Source organism: Pecten maximus, chromosome 16 (assembly GCF_902652985.1).
Source record: "Pecten maximus chromosome 16, xPecMax1.1, whole genome shotgun sequence".
Classification (NCBI taxonomy): Eukaryota; Metazoa; Mollusca; class Bivalvia; order Pectinida; family Pectinidae; genus Pecten; species Pecten maximus.
In genome coordinates, this window is record NC_047030.1 from 22,593,357 (window position 1) to 22,616,926 (window position 23,570).

Genomic DNA, 23,570 nt, shown 5'->3' on the forward strand with positions numbered 1-23,570 from the left:
AAATATGCACTCTTACAGTATATTGCGGTGCTGTATACAACATTTCCTAAACGTCTTCAAACAATAATTCAGGGAAAGGGTCATGCCACAAAATGCTAAAATTGCAGGTATGTGAGTTAAATAGCTTTTTAGTAATGAATATTTGTATTAACAACATTTAACTGGAGTAAAAAACGCGACATCATGTAAACAGGAAAGACTGAAATTTGGGACGACATTGTCTATTTTAGATTGAAGCTTATTTACAAAAGCGAAAAAGATCTGATTTCAATTTTAATCTAAATTTTAAGGATGATTTTGCGATTCATAATCTGTTATTAGTTATTTTGTTTCTAATTGATTATTAAGGAGTATGTGTCAAGCAAAACGACACCTGATATTAGAATACCGTAATTTCTTGTATATTTTCAGCTCCGTAAGCTAGCCTGCACAAGACGTAATAATGGATTTATACTTCTTTCTGCAGAGAGCCCGCTCCGGTAAATTGCCCGTGGGGTATCTGCCACATAAAATTTCTCACAAGCAGGTAATCCCCCCATTGCATTGTGTTAAGCTCTCACCATGAGGTGGAATCCCCCACTGTATTGTGTAAAGCTCTAAACATCAGGGAATCCCCCACTCTATTGTGTTAAGCTTTCAACATCAAGGAAACCTTCACTGTATTGTGTAAAGCTCTCACCATCAGGGAATCCCCCACTGTATTGTGTTATGCTCTCACCATCAGGGAATCCCCCATCGTATTGTGTATAGCTCTCAACATCAGGGACTCCCCCACTGTATTGTGTAAAGCTCTCACCATCAGGGACTCCCCCACTGTATTGTGTTATGCTCTCACCATCAGGGAATCCCCCACTGTATTGTATTAAGCTCTCAACATCAGGGAATCCCCCACTGTATTGTGTTATGCTCTCACCATCAGGGACTCCCCCACTGTATTGTGTTATGCTCTCACCATCAGGGAATCCCCCACTGTATTGTATTAAGCTCTCAACATCAGGGAATCCCCCACTGTATTGTGTTATGCTCTCACCATCAGGGAATACCCCACTGTATTGTGTTATGCTCTCACCATCAGGGAATCCCCCACTGTATTGTGTTAAGCTCTCAACATCAGGGAATCCCCCACTGTATTGTGTTATGCTCTCACCATCAGGGAATCCCCCATCGTATTGTGTATAGCTCTCAACATCAGGGAATCCCCCACTGTATTGTGTAAAGCTCTCACCATGAGGTGGAATCCCCCATTGTATTGTGTAAAGCTCTCACTGTTGAGACCTGTTTGACACGTGAAAAATGATTATAAACGTGATTATAGATCTACCTGTAGGTAACCTTTACTCATATGTCCAGGCGTAGATATATGAACCATCCATTCGGACGTGATCAGTTATGTCTTTACAAAAGAAATTACTATATAAGAATACAATTACCAAACGATTAACTAAAACACAAATTATGAACGAAGGATTAACAATAGATAAGCAAGAGAAAAGAGCTTTCTATGTATTAAGTTATATATAAACTATATCCAAACTACATAATAAAACTAAGTCATATTTCCCTCAGTCTAAAACTCGTTGGCGAAACTAAGGACACACAGCATACCTGACACAGAGACATATGGTATTGTGTTTTTCAAAGGTGCATACAATTCTATTTGGACCGCACGCGCGCTACACAGAAGGAATCAACGTGTTCTTATCCTTGCCCGGAAGGCCATACTTGACACAGAGATATTGTGTTTTTCAAAGGTGGATACAATTGTATTTGGACATGTCGTTGCTAAAGCAGACTACCCCCTTATCAACAGATAATAATATTTCTGCTAAGGAAAGCTTTTGTCCCGTATTTTGAACTGATAGATTTGAAGATAATACATGTATAAGGAGTTTTCTCTATTCCGATCAGTGTATTAGTTCGCCGTGTCGTTATTGATGGATACGCACACAGTGTTAAGCATGCTTTTTGTGAGGATTCCGCAGATTATAAGAGCTAAACAAATCCCACGACCGTATCTTTAACGAATATAGCAAAAAAATGCTTGGCTTGGTTTCTGGAGGAAATCACATCTGGTGGCAGGTTTTTTTTATTTTTGTTTTTTTTTTATTTTGTTTGTTTTTTGCTTTTTGTTTTTTTGTTTTGTTTATCGTATTTATACAAATCTACACATCTATATGATGCAATTGTATTCATTTCTGGGTCTATTGTATCTTACTCTAAATTACTATTGTATTAAATATCTATATTGTCGTGTGCGTCTTTTGTAAAAGTTAATAAGATGTGGATAATATACGAATGAAAATGGATAGGAATGAATAGAAATTATGACGGTAGCATGATGATATCATTTTTATTAAAGGGTTAGTTAATCATCGGTAAAATATATATATTGTAGTCTTTCAAACTGCCACCCTTCCCCTCGTAAAGCTATCAAAATTAAAGTCTTCAACATATTTATGTGAATAAACCATTGTATATAACAGCCATTTATGCCTCACGTGTCTATTCATCTGATCAACTTCATCAAATTTTCAGCACAGAAAGAACAATAGAAGTCGACATAAGAGAGGACATCATGAAATGAGGAAATACCGCCAAAAACAAGAAAATTCAACGTTATCTGCGCAAAAAATGTAAAAACAAAGATTATTTAACAAAAAAAAAGGTATTTTATTGGAAAACACCTACCGTGGGTACAAACTAGTCTGCTGTAAAATTATAACACGAAGACAAAGTGATATTTGGTGTTTTTAGAAAACAAATTAAACCTTCCACATATCAAACATAATTTGTCATGTAAAGTGACAAAGGCTATCAATGCAATATTGCGTAATATTAAAAGGTTTATTTGTTTCGAATATTGATGCGTATTTAATAAAGAGTTTGAACTGACTGACGCCACTCTGCATTTGCTTAATGTAGTCGATATCTTGTTGTGAAATGCTCCGTTATAGCAAAGGTTGCCGCGCTACCAGGAATATTTTCCAGATAACAGACTCTGTGCATACTAAATATTCGTTTAAAATATTCATGACAAAAACATATCAAAATAAAAATAATAATTTAGGGCCTTTAATCAACTTCAATAAATAACATTTATACCAGAGTGAAACAGCGATAAGGAGTAATCATTTTCGGATTCAATTTGAAGTCCAGAGTAATTAACAAGTATGCGCGCATACATGAATATTAGTTATGATATATGCATATGTTGACATTTAACTCTCTCCTTTGAAGGAGTACTACGATTTTATGCAGTTAAAAAATCTATGGCGTTTCCATGAAACAATATTGTTATCACACAATTTCTTTACCATACTACATCACAAACTTCCATTTTCCTGCAATCAATGCGCTTTTCTTCCATACATCATACTTTTACCACCTTTACCTACCATACTACGTCACAAACTCCGATTCTCCCGCAATCAATGCCTTTTTCTTCAATACATCATACTTTTACCACCTTTACCTACCATACTACGTCACAAGCTCCCTTATCAAGCAACCAATGCCCTTTTCTTCAATACATCATACTTTTACCACCTTTACCTACCATACTACGTCACAAGCTCCCTTCTCCCGCAATCAATGCCCTTTTCTTCAATACATCACACTTTTACCACCTTTACCTACCATACTACGTCACAAACTCCACTTCTCCCGCAATCAATGCCCTTTTCTTCAATACATCATACTTTTACCACCTTTACCTACCATACTACGTAACAAGCTCCCTTATCCAGCAATCAATGCCTTTTCCTCCCATAAACATACTATCACCCTCTTTCCCTTCTTTACAAACTCCCCTTATCAATATATGTTGCCTGCATACACTACGATCCCTCCCATTTTCCTTTGCACGCTCTGGCTTACACTCCCTGCCGTTCTCTGTTACTCTCCCCTGAATCCCCGTTGTCTTCAACATCCGATATATTACCCTTGCATGCAGTAGCCTACACTCCCTGCCTTCCTATGTTACGCTCCTCTGCATCCATTTGTTTTCAACATCCGATATATCACCCTTGCATGTTGTAGCCTACAATCCCTGCCTTTCTCTGCTACTTTGCACGCTCTGGCTCACACTCTCTGTCTTTCATTATTACTCTCCCCTGAATCCCCTCTCTTCTACCTCCAATATTTCATCTTTGCATTCATTCCTTCGATTAATGATTCTTCTTTTCCCACCCTCTAGCAAACTACCAACGCTTCTCCTCTCCAACTCTTGTCCTCTCTCTTGCACAATCTCTCCAAAGAACCTGGCTCTCACCCTTCGCATTATCCCTCTAACGAATTCCCAAAAATATCTTCATCTCCGTCAATCTCTTTGGCTTCTACACACACTCTACTCTCCTGTCTCCCTCTCACGATCCCTCTAAAGAATCGTCTAAACGCTGTTCTTCTCCATCACTTTCTGTCTTTTCCACACACCGCATTTATCTCTTAGGAACACTTTATCTATATCCTGATATTTACTTGTACATTACTTAATACAATTCCGGCTGACGAAACAAATACATATTAAACAGAGACCACCGATAGTATAGGGGAGTTGAGACAGATAAACGCCAAATGCAAAATGTTCTTGTACAGTTAAGCATTCTACATTTATACCAGGGAAGTACCGGATTTAACCCAGGCAGTGTATTTGTCATCTCACAGAAATTAAATAACTGATATAAGTTTGCACTTTCTAACAAAATAATGATTCATTACATACAATTAGCTGTCTTAGTTTATCAAATATCACTCTAGAAACATTACATGATAGCCTGTACAATATAGCCTGCACATGATAGACTACAAATGATAGCATGCGCATGATAGCCTGCACACGATAGACTACAAATGATAGCATGCGCATGATAGCCTGCACATGATAGACAGCAAATGATAGCATGCACATGATAGACTGTAAATGATAGTCTGTATAATTCCTGCATATTATAGTCTGTTTATGCACATGATAGCCTGTGCATGATAGCCTGCAAACCTCAATTAAATTCTCAACTTTTTAAACCCTGACGTCGTGTTGGGAGATAAACATCACACGGCAATGAGAGCTTCTCCTTATCCTGTAGCAGCACTCAGACATAATCATACGTATTGCTGCTCAAGTATCTTAACCAAATGGTCCACCTTTTTTAGTATTTTTACACGCGCAACAACTTATGGTTAAGACTAATAATTGTCATATGTTCAGAGTATATTTGAATGTGTTTTCACAAAGGAAGTATTAGTGTTACAGGGGCAACCGTATCCCTTCTCTTTCCACAAGGAATATTCCGCGGTTCGTAGTTATTAAAAACATAATTTCTATTCTACTAATTTTCAGTTTTAAGTTGAGTTCTAATAAGTAATCGTGACACCGGAAAGCCATAGTCAGCGCATGCGTATTGCTTAGGATAGCTTGATTGTACATCTGCTCCCTAAGAAATGGTATTACTAGGGCTTAAAAGCCGATAATTATTTCTTTTTAATCAAGATAACTTGAGTCTGTCTATTTGTAAGATATTAAAATCTTAAAGTCCCCGATAAAGCAGCTATTAATTAGGGTGTGTTGATTACATAGACTTGTTAAGTAATTGTGTGGCCACAATGTTCACACAGTTAATGCAGCGTCTTGGAATCAATCCAACACAATACAGAAATATTCTTACGAGGTAAAGACCGAGTAACCTTACTACGCAGTATATAGGTATTGCTGTTGTTGCAAGTTCTAACGTGGGCTGTTCAAATTGCCCTTCGTTCGTTGCCTGTTGTCCGTCGTTCGTTCTTCGTCCGTCCGTCCGTCCGTCCGTCCGTCCGTAGAAAGTTCTTAATGTATCTTTCTCAAATATCACATTTAGGTTTTACTATGTCCCTAATTGTGCATGCTAAATTTTGAGACTGATCGAAAAACTAAATAACCGACGAGCAACCATTTTGAATATAAACAAAGTTAAAGTTTGTTATAAACTCAGAAAGTGTTTTTTGTCAAATTTCAAGGTATGTTCTCCTTGGTCTTAGTGCGTGCATTATACATTTTCAGTCTGATAGGAAAATAAAATGACCGACAGGAGGCCATTTTGGAATTTTTACATTTTGAGTTTGCTATCGCTATTTCTTGAGAAGTGCTGGAATGATATTTATCAAATATATGTATATGAGTGCTCCCCTTGTTCCCTAAGTACTCTTAGAATATTTTTTAAACTTCATATGTAGGTTTGTCTTGGTCCCTAGTCATACATGCAAGATCTCCGATAGGATACTATTTTCTCATTTGACATTTGACATCACTATTTCCCGAAAAGCTGAAAAGTGTTCGAATGATATTTCACGAACTTCACATGTAGGTTTGCCATGGTCCAAAGTTGTGTCCAGGCAATTTTAGTATGACTCTAAGCAAAGATGACAATATTGAATTTTGAGATTTGAAGTTTGATATCGCTATTTAAGGGAAAAGATAAAAACATCTTTTTCATAAATGGAACTAAAACATCATTTAATGGTGAGCGCAAGGATCCTTCTCGGATCGTATTTGTTTTTTTATATTAGTGCGACAATTGGAGATTTCATTTCTAAAAAAAACAAAAAAACAAACAAAAACAAAAAAAACAAGTGAAATAATTGTATGATATCAGTAGGACTATCAGTAAGACGGTACATGGACATGTTGAAGTTAATGTATAAAAGACTCTATTCCAAGAGTGGTCTGAGGATAGGATAGGATAGTGGTAGAGGTCGGTCATAGCTTGTAGTAAAATTCTTTGATTTTAAGGTCTATGCGATTTGAACATATCGGGAAGTTAATGAACAGTCAGGTACGTATTCCTTTTTACTCTTTCTGCCGATATGTATGTGACATAGCCCTATAGTCGGGCATATTGACTTGTAACATTTTTTGATTTTAAGGTCATTACACTTGGTGATGTTTAAGTAGTTCCTCAGCGAAAAGTGTGTATAAGGTCTTGTTTCTACTACATCTGTATCAGGTGACGTGTTGTGTGGCACATTCAGAACATTTTTATTGATTTTATATTATATCTTTAATATTTTGTCTGGGATCAGAGTCGGCATATCTAGCTTAGGGAACAGACAACAGTACATATAATGATTTGATATCACGGATTGAAAGAAGGTATTAAATGTTGTGTAATCAGACAGCAACATTAGAACCACCTAGCAAATTATGAAAAGAACACTACCTTATCTAAAATAAATAAATTTTCTTTTTATTACAAAAGTAGAGAGTATAGGTCACCTTACTAGCCTAGATTCCCCTCTAGTCAAGTAGTAGGATGACTGCCTTGAGAGCGAGGGATCGCAAGTTGGAGTCCCAGCACGGACAGGATATTTTACATACCCCTTCCTATCAAATTATGCTTTAGGATACCCCATACGTTCATTTGTTCTTTTGACATCTTCCACGTCATTACCTTCGAAAATTCCATTCTAGGCTATGATTTTATCAATTGCCTAAATTATTCTCTGAATATCACACATTTGGCCTGAATTGCAACTAAGAAGCCAAGAAGGACGAACCAGCTGTATGATGCTTGACATACACTGACTTCTCTATTCATTAAAACACAAATCTGTTGTAGTGACCATTATTATTTTGTATCGGAAATAAGATCCCCAAAACATGATAATAATATTATATCATAATGCATAGAATTTATATAAGAATCTCTTCTCCTGTGTATGAAATAGGATATATAGATGCCTAAAGAATGGAATATATAGATATATAGTGTTTTGGTCTTCGCTTAGTTATAACAAATTCCAGTATATACATAGTAGATACACCAAAACGATCGAAATTTCTTAAACATTTGTTATCAAATTCCAAATGTGTTTACTTTTTCAGGACTGGTGTTAAAATCCTAACTTGTGATATACGCAGTAAAACTCCCGGGGGGAAAAACCGGAAACCTATTAACAGGTCTTTCTGTATCCATGTGTTCTTCTACAAGATGTAAGATAAGCAATGTAATGTATTATAAAGAGAAAAATTCCACATCAAAGTGTGATTATACTGTCCTTACTCTATCATATTTATATCAAGTTAATCGATCTTCAGCTTAATACATCGATGTGTTGTCTGAAATCATTGGTGGCATTTGAAACTAATGGAATAGACATTTCTATAAAATAATACAAGTTGTAGCAAAGCGGGCGAATAAAGTGCGATAAAGATCATCCGTTTAATATCAACATCATATTCGTATTCTATGGACCCAGGAGAGAAATATTTACCCGCATCATTGAAAACACCTCCGACAAATCAACTTTTATTATATATTTCTGATTCAGTAATAAGGTAAAAATAACGAAAATTATAAATAAAATGAATAGATGAATAAATAAATAAAAAAGACATCACACTCTTAGACAAGAGATATAGAGGATATCTAACAGTGTCTTCAGTAATACCAAATATATTTCACGAGTGGGGCTAATATTTTGATATTTTTCACGAGTGCGCAGCACGAGTGAAAAATATCAAAATATTAGCCATACGAGTGAAATATATTTGATATTACTGAAGACACTGTTAGATATTCTGTTTATTACATTTTTTTTATCAACGAAAAACCTACCCCGTATGCTAACTAGGCCTACAGCGAAAGTTTGCATACGTTTACCGCTTACATGTCTAGACAATCCTACGCGACCAAATATAGTCCAAAGTACAAAAAATCCCAAAAAATATAAAAACTAGTTCAAAAAATATTTTAATCAATTCTTTTACTTCAATATGTATCCAAGTTTATATCTTTTACAAATGTTGCCATAACATTGTCAAAATATAAGTATCTCATAAAAGTCCCGTCAAAACAACACAGATCACTACGCGATGAGCGCTCAGTCCAAAATGGTGTACACACAAAACAGTTGTGCAGGCCTAGTAGTGGGAGAAAGTCCTGACAAACACACGGATTTTGTTCACTCCTCGGTCCTAATGATAACAAACTTCCACTCATGTAACAGTAAGTCATTCCTACTCACTGTCACTGTCAGATATTGCCCTTATTCGTTTGTTCTTTCTCTCGTACGCTGACCCGGACGCGGCCATGTTTGCAAAAGTGATATTTTTCACTAGTGAAAAATATCACTTTTATAGAATGAATAATTTTTGATATTTCACTGGTAAAAATGTAATAAAGTTAACTTTGATACACCTTCAAAACATGAAGGGACAAAATGAATAGCAGTTTGCTTAGGATAACGGATAAGTTTATTTTCGAAAATTATTACTTTACATCATTCATTGATGATGTGTTCATGGTGTTGGTTTCTCGATTATTTCATCATTACTGAATACATTACGATATTTTTTGTTGTTCTATCACAGACGGTGTTTGCTTGAATACCGTTAAAACAATGGTACTATATGCCGTTTACTGATTTTAATCAGTAGCGTATGTGCCTACCCCTGGCATGAGTCGCTGCTTTTCTCTCCTCAACAATGACCCCATCAAGGTGTTTATTGCCCTTTGAGGAATATTATCCCACCCCTAAATAAGAGCCTGTGGGAGTTGAGCGACGTTTTCTGGGACGTTGGCGCGATTCCTAACCCTCATGTCTAGCTCAGGTTTAGAATGTTCGATTTGAGACATATCTGGACTGTATGGTGGCCAATCAAGAACTGGACCGTTGTGTTGAGTCAGAAAGTCACGACAAACGCTAGCGACATGGGGTCTCGCGTTATCCTGCTGCAACGTAAGGTTACGTTGATGGATAAGAGGAAGAACGTGTGTTCTCAAGACCTGATCCCAATGCCTTACTGTTGTAAGCTTGCAATTGATGCCATTAAGTGTTTTCACGCCTTAATATATCATACCATAAAAGACCCTCCCCTGATTCTGTTGTCAGACTATCGCTCACCACGACATCGATAGACGCGTTGTGACCATCTGACCTGTAAAGCGTAAAGCGAGACTCGTCAGTGAACAACGCGCGTCTCCAATAGACCAAACGAAACCGATTAGGTTTTTGCACATGTAGCCACTGCATTCGACGTTGGCGTTGCCTCTGCGTAAGTGTCGGACAAATATAGGGACGTTGTGGCAATACATGAAACTCCTGCAACCGATTTCTAACCCTTCTTGGACACACTGGCCGAACATGAGTGCCGACAAATTGACGTGCCATCTCCGTCCCCTCATAATTTCAGTTACGGAGTTGCGATAGATGTATGCCTCTATCATGACGTCACGAAGTAATGCGCGGGCTTCTGCTTGTGGGACCTTCACCCAATCTCCCTGTGACTCTGAGACGCCCATTTAAACGGGTTGTTGTCTCATGCTGGATTACAAGATGTTGCGGATGCCACTGCATTATCAGAGCAACGGCCCTACCCCTACCAACATCTCTCGATTGCAGAATTTCGCTGTACAATCGCTTCGAAAAGAAATGTTGTGTAACTGATCTGTACTATTCCAAAGTTCGATTTGTATAGATTTACAAACACAAATGGTGCTAGAGTACACCAAATGCACGCTTACTTGAAAAATCTGCAGCATCGAGAAGCCTAATCAATTTTTTATTTAGGAACACTTTCAAAGTGCACGGAGGTAGCTCAGTGCAGAATATAGTAGAATTTAGACCACATGTTATACTAAAAAGAACGAACTTATGTTTCTTTTTTCCGTTCGTATCGATACTATCATAAACTACAACTCTTGTGAATTAAGCTGTAATATAGCGCACACACCATGACAACGAATATTACGACGAGCGAAGACCTTTCCCAATAACATATCCGTAACAAACGGAGTCATGGTAACAACTATACAATAAAAGTAGTATTTCCTTCGTCATATAAGTAGATAACCTGAAGGTTTCTGATGTTTTATCAACCTTTTTAAAATCGGTCAATATCGGATTTGTATAAGGTCGATAAACCATTAGAAACATTCGGAGTAGGAAGAAGTTATTATTGTACAGCGATCCAATCATTTGAGCCTTACAACACGTTCGCAAAAATATCTCCTCACTCAAAATACCCATATCATATATAGAAAACAGACTAATAAATTGCGATAAAGATCGTTCTATTATAAATGTAATAATAGATATTCTATACCACGGGAAGACACATATAGCCGAAACTTATAAACAATACACTAACAAATGATAACGGCCATTACACCATTGGGAACAATTAACATATCACTATGCATGTTTTCCTTCTGATGAAATACAATTTCATGATCAAAACCCATAGAAATCCAAACGTCTTTCATTTAAGTTCAGTTAATATTCCCCATCGAAACTGAAAATTTTCTAACAAGCATATCAGATGAACATCCGGATATATTTGGGCTACTGCGGTTACTTTTTTTTATACTTTAGTTATAGAGATAAAGTAAACGATAATGGTTTGAAATTGAATTACCTTTTTTCAGAAAGTAACGCCGACTTGATAGAAAATACACTTAGAAATATGAAGCCCCTTTGTTGGTCTTCATTGTTCTTTGCAAAACAAAATATTAATTGCCCTTACAAAGTGCAGTCGAATGTTGAAAATGCTTGAAAACAAAACACGAATTTATAAATAATATTTAACAACATTGTTATGAGTGCTGAATAAGCGACTCCTTTCATATTGGCTGATTGAGTTTGGTTTGATTTATTTTGTTTAACGTCCTATCAACAGGCAGAATCACTTAAGGACGCGTCAGATTTTGGAAGTGGAGGAAAACCGGAGTAACCAAAGAAAAAATCAACGTCCTACGCTCAGTAATAGGCAATTGTGCAACGTGGGTTTCAAACCAAGATGTGGAGGACTATTTATAAAGTGTCGGAACATCATAACCATTCGGCGACCGCGGCCCCTTAGGTAATGAGCAATTAAAATATTTCCCAATTAGTTAATGAACAAATAAGATAATTCTTAATGAGTTGATCATAAAACTTTCAGCTGTCATCGATAATCAGCATTTCCCGAAATCCAGTTACGTTTAAGCAGGCAACAACTTAAAAAAAAAATGTATAAAATCCCTAAATATCGAAACAACTGTGACAACAAATATGTTTCAAAATCCATGCAGTTTACAATGAACAATCCCGAACTCACCGTGAAAAAATGGCCAAGCAAATGGGATTTGGAGGAAAAGCAAAAATGATATTTTTAATCTCAATAACTTCATTTTCAATGACTATGAAAATTATTATTTTCTCCCATGATGCACCTGTCAAGATGTCTGCCGTGTAATCAGGTAACGTGTGGGCTTCATTCAGTTGCAGCACGTTTCAAACTATTGAATCATAACAAGCAAATGTATCTGCTTTATTATCTTCATGTAGTAAAAACTTTGTAATAATGATAACCATTATCACCTGTTGGTAATGTTGGGATCCGTGGGGACCATTAAGATATCGCTATGCATAAATTTTGTCATTTATTACATTCATGAAACAACATCGACTTACTCAGTAATCGATAGCTGGGGAAATTATGTTGGGTCTTTAAACGAGATTCATATGTCTATAAATCCCAAAGAAGAAACTTTATGAGCAATTGATTATGGAATCTGAATCAAATTCCTAAAATATAGCTTGTTTGACCGTATTTTTTGTAGTATTTTACCTGATATAAATCTATAGCACTTTATTACAACACATTTAATGGCAGTTTACTGGTATAAGAGCTAATATCCTCTGCCCTATACTTCACGAATGGTTTGGTGTTATACAAAAAAAATGTGACATTAAATGCAACAAAATATAGGACACTTTGAACCATTAACACACATGTTTCCTAACATGAAAGAAATGAAGAAAGATTTATACGGATTTAATAAAACCGTACGAGAAAAATTAGACCCGTCGCTCCATAGCGTCTTCTGCTTTATCGACGATACGTCATATTGAATCCCTATCCAACAAGGAAGCAACTATCTTAAAATGAGTTTATCAGCGACACGATAGTTCCCAGAAAATATCTCATAATGATATTGCTGTTGTCGTTGCCTTAAGCTGCAAGCAAGCTTGCCACTAGCAACATACTGCGTTAAATACAGGCGGTTATAGTTTTATCTAACATCCTTTTGTGTAGTTGTCAGTGTTATCTTAGAACGCATGATAATTCTGTACATGTTATTCCAAGGTAGCGATAAATTATATATATGTATATTGGTACACATTATGCTGATAGAATGAATAATAATTTCAAAATTTAAATATCACATAACACATCGAATTTTATTAGCTATTAAGATTTTGCAATTTTATTGAAAAATGATTTTCGAAAACAGTATCCTAATTATTTAAACTGTTTGTTGTCGTGACATAGTTATTACATTGCCGTATACATTCATCCATTGTGCTCAATGTGTATATGGGTTTCCATCTCCCAACGATAATTTGATGGTAGCCTCATTCCAAACCAGTCTCAAACCCCATAGAAACCATTAACTAACAGCTAGACTGTCTGCTAATTGACCCCCTGTGTGACATTCCTTTTGTTCATGGAGAGAAGTAATGGACTCATTTCATGTTTGTTTGTCAGTAGAAATATTTTATTGTGTGTTATGAATTCCCTCTTGTACAATAAAATTGATTTCAATTACGAAAATAGTGTATATATAGTTTGTGTTAATGTTGGTTTTAGTTTACATATTGATTGATATATGTATATATATGTTCATATATATATTACGTCATTTCTGTTTCTATGTTATATATCAATTATTAGAACAATGTATCATATATACTATGTGTTGTTGATCCGAAGGTAAAGATTTGAATTTCCTGCCGTGGTTGCACTGTGATGAATATTTATAATATGTGTACAATTCGCATCGATCTGTGTATATACATTGTGATCCAGATATTCATATAATTTTATAGGCGACTTGCCACTATGATCAAATCAGGGTATTGGGCCGACCATCACTGCGCCATTGAAACCTTTTTTTAAGAACGTGGATGTTACGCAGTGATATGAACTGCGGGTATTTCAGACTAGCTGTAAACCGTGAGATCGAGGCCCGGTCAGTGCACGAGTCATAAATTTTGCCCTTCGTTTGTAACCTATACATGTGATCCGTGAAAGTGTAATTACATCGTATGTGATGGTTTTTCTTTACATTAAACAAAAATATAAAAAAATATTTTCCTTAAAATTGTTGTCATTATTATTTCTATCATGTCTTCACTATTTAAAGATATTTCACAGACGTGGCACTTTAAAGCCGGAACTCTGTACGTTTGTTTGTATGTCGGACAGATTATGATATTCCACGGATAAGATAAGTGTTCTGTCTCTTAATTGGTTAACAAAGGCGTTGTAGATTTACCCTTTGTTCCACGTGATGATGTGTTGATCATACTTGTGAGAACGCGTTGAATTTTTCGAACTACAAATGGTTAAGATGACGTACACAAAGGATTTGGAAATAATTTGTCGAGTTCGATAGAATATATTCAAACAGGCTGCCAGAGTACCCCATAGATCAAATTTGTCTTTCTTTGTCGACATTTTTGTTTTCGTTCGAGGCATAATAACAACGTTGATCACAGCGGTAACGGAAGACTGCAAAATCTACTGAATTTTGCCTTTTGACATATTGTTGATTTAGAGACTTTAAGTTATGGAAGTGGCAATATCGGCCGTATTACCAATCGCATGACCTTGAAAACCTTAAGTCATTATGTGACAGGGAAGGAAAGATGTAACGCACTGGCCGGGAACTCGAACTCTGACTTCAAAACTCTTCACGGATGCTATTTAAGCTGCCTAGTCTCAAGCGTTCACTCCAGTCTACTTCCGCTACAATTAGCTAACTTAGATATGTTCTTACAACGTATACATTACATTGCAATGTTTAAATCGAGATTTTCGTGCAAAGAACCTAAAAAGTTTCATTTAATCAGCGTTTAAAAACCAAAGTACAACAAAAATATTAGAAAAAAAGACTATATTGAAACAAATGCTGAAGATTCAGTTTGCACATCCAGATTAACACGACAAAAAGCTGAAGATTCAGTCCGCACTATCCAGATTAACATGAAACAAAAGCTGAAGATTCAGTCCGCACATCTAGATTAACATGAAACAAAATATGATAAAATATATTAATTCAGATTATTGAGCACGGCCGATTCCTTTCTGAACGATTTATACAAAGCTTCATAAAAAGAATAACTATAAATACATTTTTTTTTCTTTCACAAAACTGAATACACTGCATCCACTTATTCTTTGACTACCTATGAATATCTCACAAGATGGTCGGGGAAGACTTGATTACCTTGATTTTATTTGATAGTACAGTTGATCTTATAATAACGACAGGGGAGTAGGTAAATGCACGCCATATGTTGATATGGAATGTAATCTGTGTAATAACACGTTGTGCTAACGCTAGTGCGTATTTTCAAGCCCATTAACTGGCGCCTTCATCATCATGCCTTCACGTAATCAAATTAACTATAGTGATTAAAACACGCTGTGTTGAAAGATTTAATAATGCATCATGCGAGGAATCATCTCCTGTTGATAGCATGCTAAACTATCTTTTTTAAGAAGATAACGTTTAGAAATGTCAATCCATCCATCCATCCATCCATCCATCCATCCATCCACCCATCCATCCATCGATCCATCCACCCATCCATCCATCGATCCATCCATCCATCCTTCCATCCATCCATCCATCCAAAATACATTCATCATTCCATAAACCCATCAATCCATCATACTTATAATGGCACATTAGCATTCAAACAATGTTCTATATTTAGGTAAAAATATAATAACTTCTGCACAAACTACGGTTATTTTGAGGTATCGTGACATCTATCTATTAGTATGATTTGAAACCTTGGTGCAAGTGAAGGTAACGAACATATAGAGGATATCTAACAGTGTCTTCAGTAATACCAAATATATTTCACGAGTGGGGCTAATATTTTGATATTTTTCACGAGTGCGCAGCAATATCAAAATATTAGCCACACGAGAGAAATATATTTGGTATTACTGAAGACACTGTTAGATATTCTGTTTATTACATTTTTTATCATCGAAAAACCTACCCCGTATGCTAACTAGGCCTAATGTAAACAAAAAAAGTAGTTCTCCCTGTCCAGGTGCGGACATATATGTCGGGCTTTCTGATTGGTCAATTATTTTGCTATTTTCTAATCTTTGATTTGATCAGTCAAATCAGTAACAGTGATATTTTTCACTAGTGAAAAATATCACTTTATAGAATGAATAATTTTTGATATTTCACTGGTAAAAATGTAATAAAAATGTATATGAATTTGATTTACAGTGACAAATAAGGACACATATTACGACTGTATCTGATGGCTGATACATCCAAATATGGAATCAAAATTTAGGTACCGGTGTCAATGTGTCATATTCACTCGTCTTTGATAAATAATGGTGACACTAAATCAACTCGATAGAAAATTACCCTGTAACAGTGGCAGACACTGCCGTATTAAGCTCTATATGTTTATTACCAAAACGTCATCAAACAACTCGTTTCGATATTGATATATGAAATATTACTATATGTATACCAGCTCACAAATACGAAAATAGAATTCGTCTTTTTTCTGAATTATAGATGGAAATTTTTAAAAAGAAAGAGAACACCATGGAAATAATGAATGTTAAAGTTAGAGATATAGGCAAGCTTACTTCCTGTAGGTAGAGAGGAAGGATTGTATATTTGCTGCCCCATTGCATGATCCTCAGAGGTGACTAAATTTGGGAATCTTATCTTTTCTCTTATTTCTTCGTTCTTTCTAATGTCTCCTTTGACATAGCCTCACTTTTGGCCTTTATGTTATGCTGTCGATATGAAGTTACAAAAAACAAAACAAAATAACTTAATCTGTAGACAGTCATCGGAAGTGGGGTCATTTGAAGCTCTGTATCAAAACAATAAAACATTCCATAGGTAAGATCATGTTAACTTGACAAATTATCATACCTAATTAGTAAACATGCAATTATATGCATGAATCCTAAAACGTCATCAGCAGCAATAATGGCAACAGACGTCATTAGTATAAAGTACTTCATTACAGTAATTGGTTTAGTATTGTTTTAGAATATTAAAAAAAAAAAGAAATATGATGAACTCTGCTTTCGAAACAATTTCAGGTACAATTTACGCGTATTTCAATAGAATCGACTAGTTCTTAAAATATCATAAGTTTATGTGGATCTTAATGTCCTGCTTCATTGGCAATATAACATAATTAGTGACGTGTTTAAGATTTCACTATATATCATGATAATTTTTAATGTAATAAACTATTCGATCGTGTTTCTTTTATTCCAAATACGCCACGTGATATCTGTTTTACCACATAAGTGTTCTCCCGTCACACCACAAATCCCACAACAGGATAAGGATGTTGCAATCTAAAACGTACACAAACTTACGGTTAATCCAAGGTAAGAACGAATTGACAACAACTGTACCTTGGTTACAGTAATTCAAACGTAACATATATTAAATTGATGCTAACAGAAGGGTGAACATCTGTATATAATCGTTATCCAGAGTGAATCAGCTATAAACGCAATAAGCAGAAAGCTGGCATTTTACAATCAAGGAGGGGAAAGTTAATCTTACTATATGTTACGTTTTGAAAAGTTTCAAGTTTATAGCCGCTTTACTCTGATAATATCAATGTGTATTCAATAGGAATATGTTAATATCAGTTTTATCCCATAAAATAGACAAAATTTTGTGAAATTTGAAACAAACAGTTACATCTGACAGATTTATCTCTTTTCATTCTGTCATATAATTAACGCTTCTGCATTAAACCACAGTCGTAATATAATAGGAGTAATATTATGATTATAAAAATTATATTAGACAATTTAGTAATATTGATTGTTTTAATTCAACAGATGATGTATATGTATGACCTAGCCCAAATTGGAACGGATTATATTACTATACACAGATGAAATCGAGAAAGTGAAAAAGGACTGAATAACAGAGTGCTCGTGAGTAACCGTTTCAATCATTAGGTGTCTTTTGTGTTTTGTACATGGAAATAGGACATCTCAAAATGAAATAATGATGTTGATCATGAATTTTCCCATAGTCTTCATCGACCAGGCATATCTTGAACCCTCTGATGGAAGGTCGGCAGTAGACATCTTTATCTCGATCGTTTAAACGCTGTTGAGCTCTTAACAAGTCATTTTTAATTACAAGTAAATCTTCTTTGGAATATATCATTAACTATCCCTGTTTTTAAAGTACTTAGAACGACAGCAAAAAGTAGGATTAAAAAGCGAGACGATAAATGTTGAAATAATTGTACTTCTGCTCTGCTCACACACTATGCAAAAATGTTCACTTCATTCTTCCCTAAAAGTAACCTATCTGTATGATTGGATTCAAAAATAAGGACGTCAGCTAATTCATCACGATCCGCAGTTAGCTTACAGCACATTGGTCGAGTTCGGCGCCTAAGGACAATGAGAAGCATCTACCGCAGACCAGGTTTATTGGATTAGTTACAACCCAATTACCCACTGAAGCCGTGTGAGACAACTGCTGAACGGAGACAACATCACGGTCCCATAATTTGTATACATTTTTTTTTATTTCGTTGATGATATAGACTCACTTCTGTCGGAATAGACATGTAAATCATCAAGTATGTTTGGGTTCATTTTTATTTTGATTCCGCAGTCTGCAGTGTATGGTATGAAATAATAGAGTAGAAATGGTTTCAGGATGAGGGACATCATAAGGGAGCATCTGTTTGCAGACAACGCTAACAATCACTCTCTTTAATACTTACATTTAATTAAAACTGAAGAGGATTTCCAAACAATGACTGTAATTATTATACATACATTCCGAACGCAAATCAATATAGACTACCGGACAGGAAATCCCTCGGAAACTGAGATATCGACCCATCTAGTTCTCAATTGTCCCTACATAGTAAGCTGAAGACAAATAATAATTGTACCTCAGAACGCAAAAATATATCGAACGAAGTAATCACTTGATATTATTGTGTTCACATAAAAAGACAAACCTACTATAAAGTGGTAAAATATCTCAAATTTTTTTCCAAATAAAAACTTAATAGGTTTGACAGAAATAACAAAACAACAAGGGCAAAATATATGAGCAAGAACATAAAACTTTGCATTGAGACCCTTGAAACAGTGCAAGGATAATATGACTAGATGTTCCGGGAGGATAAACGTCTTCTATATCATGAACGACCCCGTCATACAGATCTAGGTCAAATTGTACATAAATGTAGATATATATATATATGAAAAATGGCTTTTGATTGGTCAATATGAATTATTGCGATGGTATACATATAAAATCTTAATTTAGGTTTCATTTTAGAAAACGTAGATTTTGACAGGCTTTAAAGTCAAGATCTGTGGAGACCGCCGTTTGTTCTGCCGTTCACAATTCATAAGTCACGTGATTGTCTATTTCTGACTGACGCGGCCGAACGCTTCAGGGTATATCACACTATGACATATTATACAAGCGAGGCCAAAGACCGAGTGCAATAGAACATCAGTTGATTACCAGTATCGAGGGTCAAATATTCTGGACTATTGCAGACACCCATGATATACTTGTTTTATTACATAATCACTAAAGCAGTTAGAAATAATACCATCTCGACTTTCCTGTAGTCCTAGAAGTCACCAGACTGTCGTCGGCAGTGTTCACGTCTGAGTGACTTAGACGCTTGAAAGGGTAGAACAAAATTCCGAAACGTCAGAGGTGTTCAATAGTTCGCACGTGACCAAATTTCAAAGCGTAATAGGTGTTCAATAGTTCGCACGTGACCGTGCAATAGTCATTTTAGCCGTGCAATAGTTAAAAATATAGCTTATGTTTATAGTTAAGGAAAACCAAACGCATTCTGTAATAAATAAAAAATATTTCACGGTAAAATTGGAAACTGAATTAAAGGAAATATGATCGACAAATACGTTGTAACTCCCAGAACATGATATTGTCATTCGCTGAACATTTCCTTTTAGTTCCATCAAGTTTCGTAAAATATTTATGAATATCCCATGAGAGGATGGTAGTAGGACATACACATATTTAATGTTCCTCTAGCAAATCATTATTAGAAAATTATCAAAACTATTACTCCCGTCGGTTTTAAAATGCAGGCTTTTGATTCACCGACTTTCGGATGTGCTATCAATAGTATCTTAAATATAAAGCATCAGAAATGAAATTAATAATTTGTCATGATCTTACTTTTGTTATGAAATTATAACCACACGGCCTTGATATTTGCGAAAGGCCGACGTAATTATCCATGCAACAATGGCCAATGTAAATGTAAATAAATCGTTAAAGAAACATTGTTTACCTTTACTATCCTAGATGTCAAATTCCTGATATAGAATCCGTGTTAACATTAGGGAATAACATCAACGAACCTTCGGCTACTAAGATAGTATTGAATGTCGCTTTGGAAGATGCTACTGTTGACACTCAAACTCCGAAACTGTGGCTACAAATCCCTCTGGGTCAGTTTTATTAGGTGTCGCTGTACTTCATCTGTTTGCGAACTCTTGAATGGTCATGGATGCCTCGATAATGGATTTCAGGGGAAACCAATATTGGCACGAGAAGGAAATACATTCCTGATGAGAGTCTTAGCTTTTCACCATTTAGCTAAACATTGAATTAGAGAATGATCTTGTCCTGGAAAGAAAAATACGCGAACGACCATTTATCTCTTTTCTCCTTTTATTTGTACTTTTATGCAGGTCTCTGTGCTTGTGGAAAATCGATCATCAAAGTATCATGAGCCTATCAATAGCAAAGAGTATATGTATCAAATTGACTTGTAGAAGCTACATTTAAGAATCTTAACTACACTTTTTGTCACACTTTTCCTAGGTTAAAAGCATTTTACGTTTTCAGAATCTACAGCTGTCAAATTTTTCCTTCATTCCTATCTCGCTATTTTCATAATTATTAGTATTGCTGATCAGATTCATCATATGTCATGTTCTGTCCTTGAAGTCGCCATTGTCGTATATATCTGCATTTGTATAATATTTATTACATATTACATTATTGTTATATGAAATTTATTCTGAGAAATCACTTGTGTAAACCTCCAAAGACTGTACAAAACACACCAGCTGTTAGCACCTTCAAACAAATTAAGAACTAGATACATAGGTAGGGGGTCGCGGTGGCAGAGTGATCAAAGTGTCCCCACACAGCCCTCTACCTCTAGATTGCGAGTTCAAAACCTACGAGGGTCAGTTGCCAGGTACTGACCGAAGGTCGGCGGTTTTTCTCCGAGTACTCCGGCTTCCCGTCACCTCCAAAACCTGGCATGTACTTGAATGACCCTGGCTGTTGATAGGACGTTTAACAAAATAAACCAAAAGGTACATTGGAGCCAAAATGCACCATACAGCTTTTTCGGTCTTCTAGGACTCGTCAGCGATAGGAGGTGACCAAAAGAAAACTAGAAATAGATGAAATGATATGCAAAATTCTGGATGGGAAGGTGCAAAAGCCCCATTATTCGATATATATACATTTTTAATGAATTTAATGTCATTCAATATTGCATCTTCAAAGAAAAATTAAGTACACATGTATATTCTGAACCGTGTCACTATTCAAATGAATAAAACTTGTGATAAGTAGGTTATGAAAAACTTCAGGGAATGAAAAATTCATCACCAGAATCAGCCACTCACAATCGCTTTCTGACAGATCAAACAATTGAACTCGATTCATAATTTTGATAACTAACAAATATGTCAGGTTATCTATATAAGTCTGTGTTACCTCACTAAGTGAAGGAGTTTAGTTACAGGTACAGGTTTTGTGTCATCTACTAGACATAGTAACTTTGGCCAAATGGGATTCAGGTTGCATTTACTTAAAATGAAAGTCCGTGATTAGTCTGATTTTTAACAGGCGTAGTGGTGTTAGTCCCCAAGTGAACTGCCTGTTGATATCGGATGGTCGTTTTGGGATCATAGCAGCTTTGTATCTTCATTCACTACCAAATCGTGTAAATACATTACACATACAATGTGCTTTTCGCTGACGCCATTGGAAAGTCTATGAATATTTACTTCAATGAACATTTTCCAAAATCCCAGTCAATAAGTAATTAAGATTATCAATATCGTAACTGTATTTACGCACAATGGCAACAGTTTCATTTTAATTCAAACATTGTTATTCAAATGTATCGCATCCATCTACAGTTTTAACATAGATGATTGTAGTATTTAGGCATCTGCTCATTAATAATATTAATAAAATACAATGCAAATGATCTGTCCACGCTTTCAACAACGTTCCTCAAATTAAGAATATTAATATTAAGTTACTATTTTCCCTAGAAAGGAATAGCTGAATTTCAGGAAAAAATCTTAGTTCAGAAACCTTCGTGAAAATTTTGTAATGTTTTTCCTATGGGAAATTTGAAGTTGAGGAATTCTTTGAGGTTAAGGAATATTGATGGGAGTGGGACCTGATTAATTGAGTTCCTGTATTTTTTTTAGTGTAAATATCTACAAAGAATATCTTTAACATGTTGATGTGTATTCAGTATCACAGGCAAATAGCCATGTTACAAACTCCATTTCCGTCAAGGTGTATCCTTACAGAGCAAATATGTCGCGGTCTCACTTCGGTGGTACTGGTGTTAAGCAGAGAAAATCAGGACATGCAAATGAAATTAGAAAACCAATCTCCATATCACCCTGCCAAGCAAATACGTAAACATTTAATACTCGATTGGATTAGCTTGAGGGTCTTCCAATATTGCAGTCTAGATTGACCCAGACACCATATGCCTAACACTGTGTCAGCACTCAGGAAACCATGTTAATGTGTTGCTTTTTTCAAGGAAATTGAAACAAGTATTCCTTGGCTAAACTGGTTCTATTTCTATTTGACCACACTCCAATGATTTAAAGAAATCTTATAGTGACAGAACCTTCATTAGACTAGAGGTCAGATCTTAATAGACTATGAAGAAATGCATGAAACTCATATATAGAGTACATATCTTCCTTGGTGCCATCTGGCATACCTTTGTCGAAACTGAGTTTGAATAATGACGTTTATTCATGTCCATATATATATAATATTATATATTTTGGTGTTGTAATGTTAAAGCTATTTTTTTGTTTTTCAGATTCCTTGGAGTAGCGGTTTGTCACTACCAACATGTTAGCGGTTCGGGTTGTTCAGTGCGGTGTACATTATGATGACGACAACGTTGCATAGTGACGAAAGTTGTAATAAATATTTCTAAGTTATACATTGGGGTGCAATAAATCATGAGGTCGAGGCCAGGGCAGTACCTAAATATATAAGCAGATGTAAGATATTCTCTAGCGCATTCTCACAGTATTGATTCAAAGGTTGGATCCATAAATGGTAATACAGTCAATGTTTGGTTCAAGGAAATGTCAAAGTCAGCTGTGACAACTTCTGAGTAACATATGCACGTAAATGGAGCATTCCCAAAACAAATTGACGAAGGAATAGTCCAACTTAGTGTTTAAATGATGAAGTTTAATTGACGTATTT

The 23,570-nt window shown here is 35.6% G+C and overlaps 1 protein-coding gene across 2 annotated transcripts in view; it reads right to left on the minus strand.

The window, feature by feature from the left end:
• Positions 1-23,570, minus strand: part of LOC117314705 — a 59,222-nt gene that overhangs the window by 9,264 nt on the left and 26,388 nt on the right. The gene's annotated exons all lie outside the window — the stretch shown is intronic.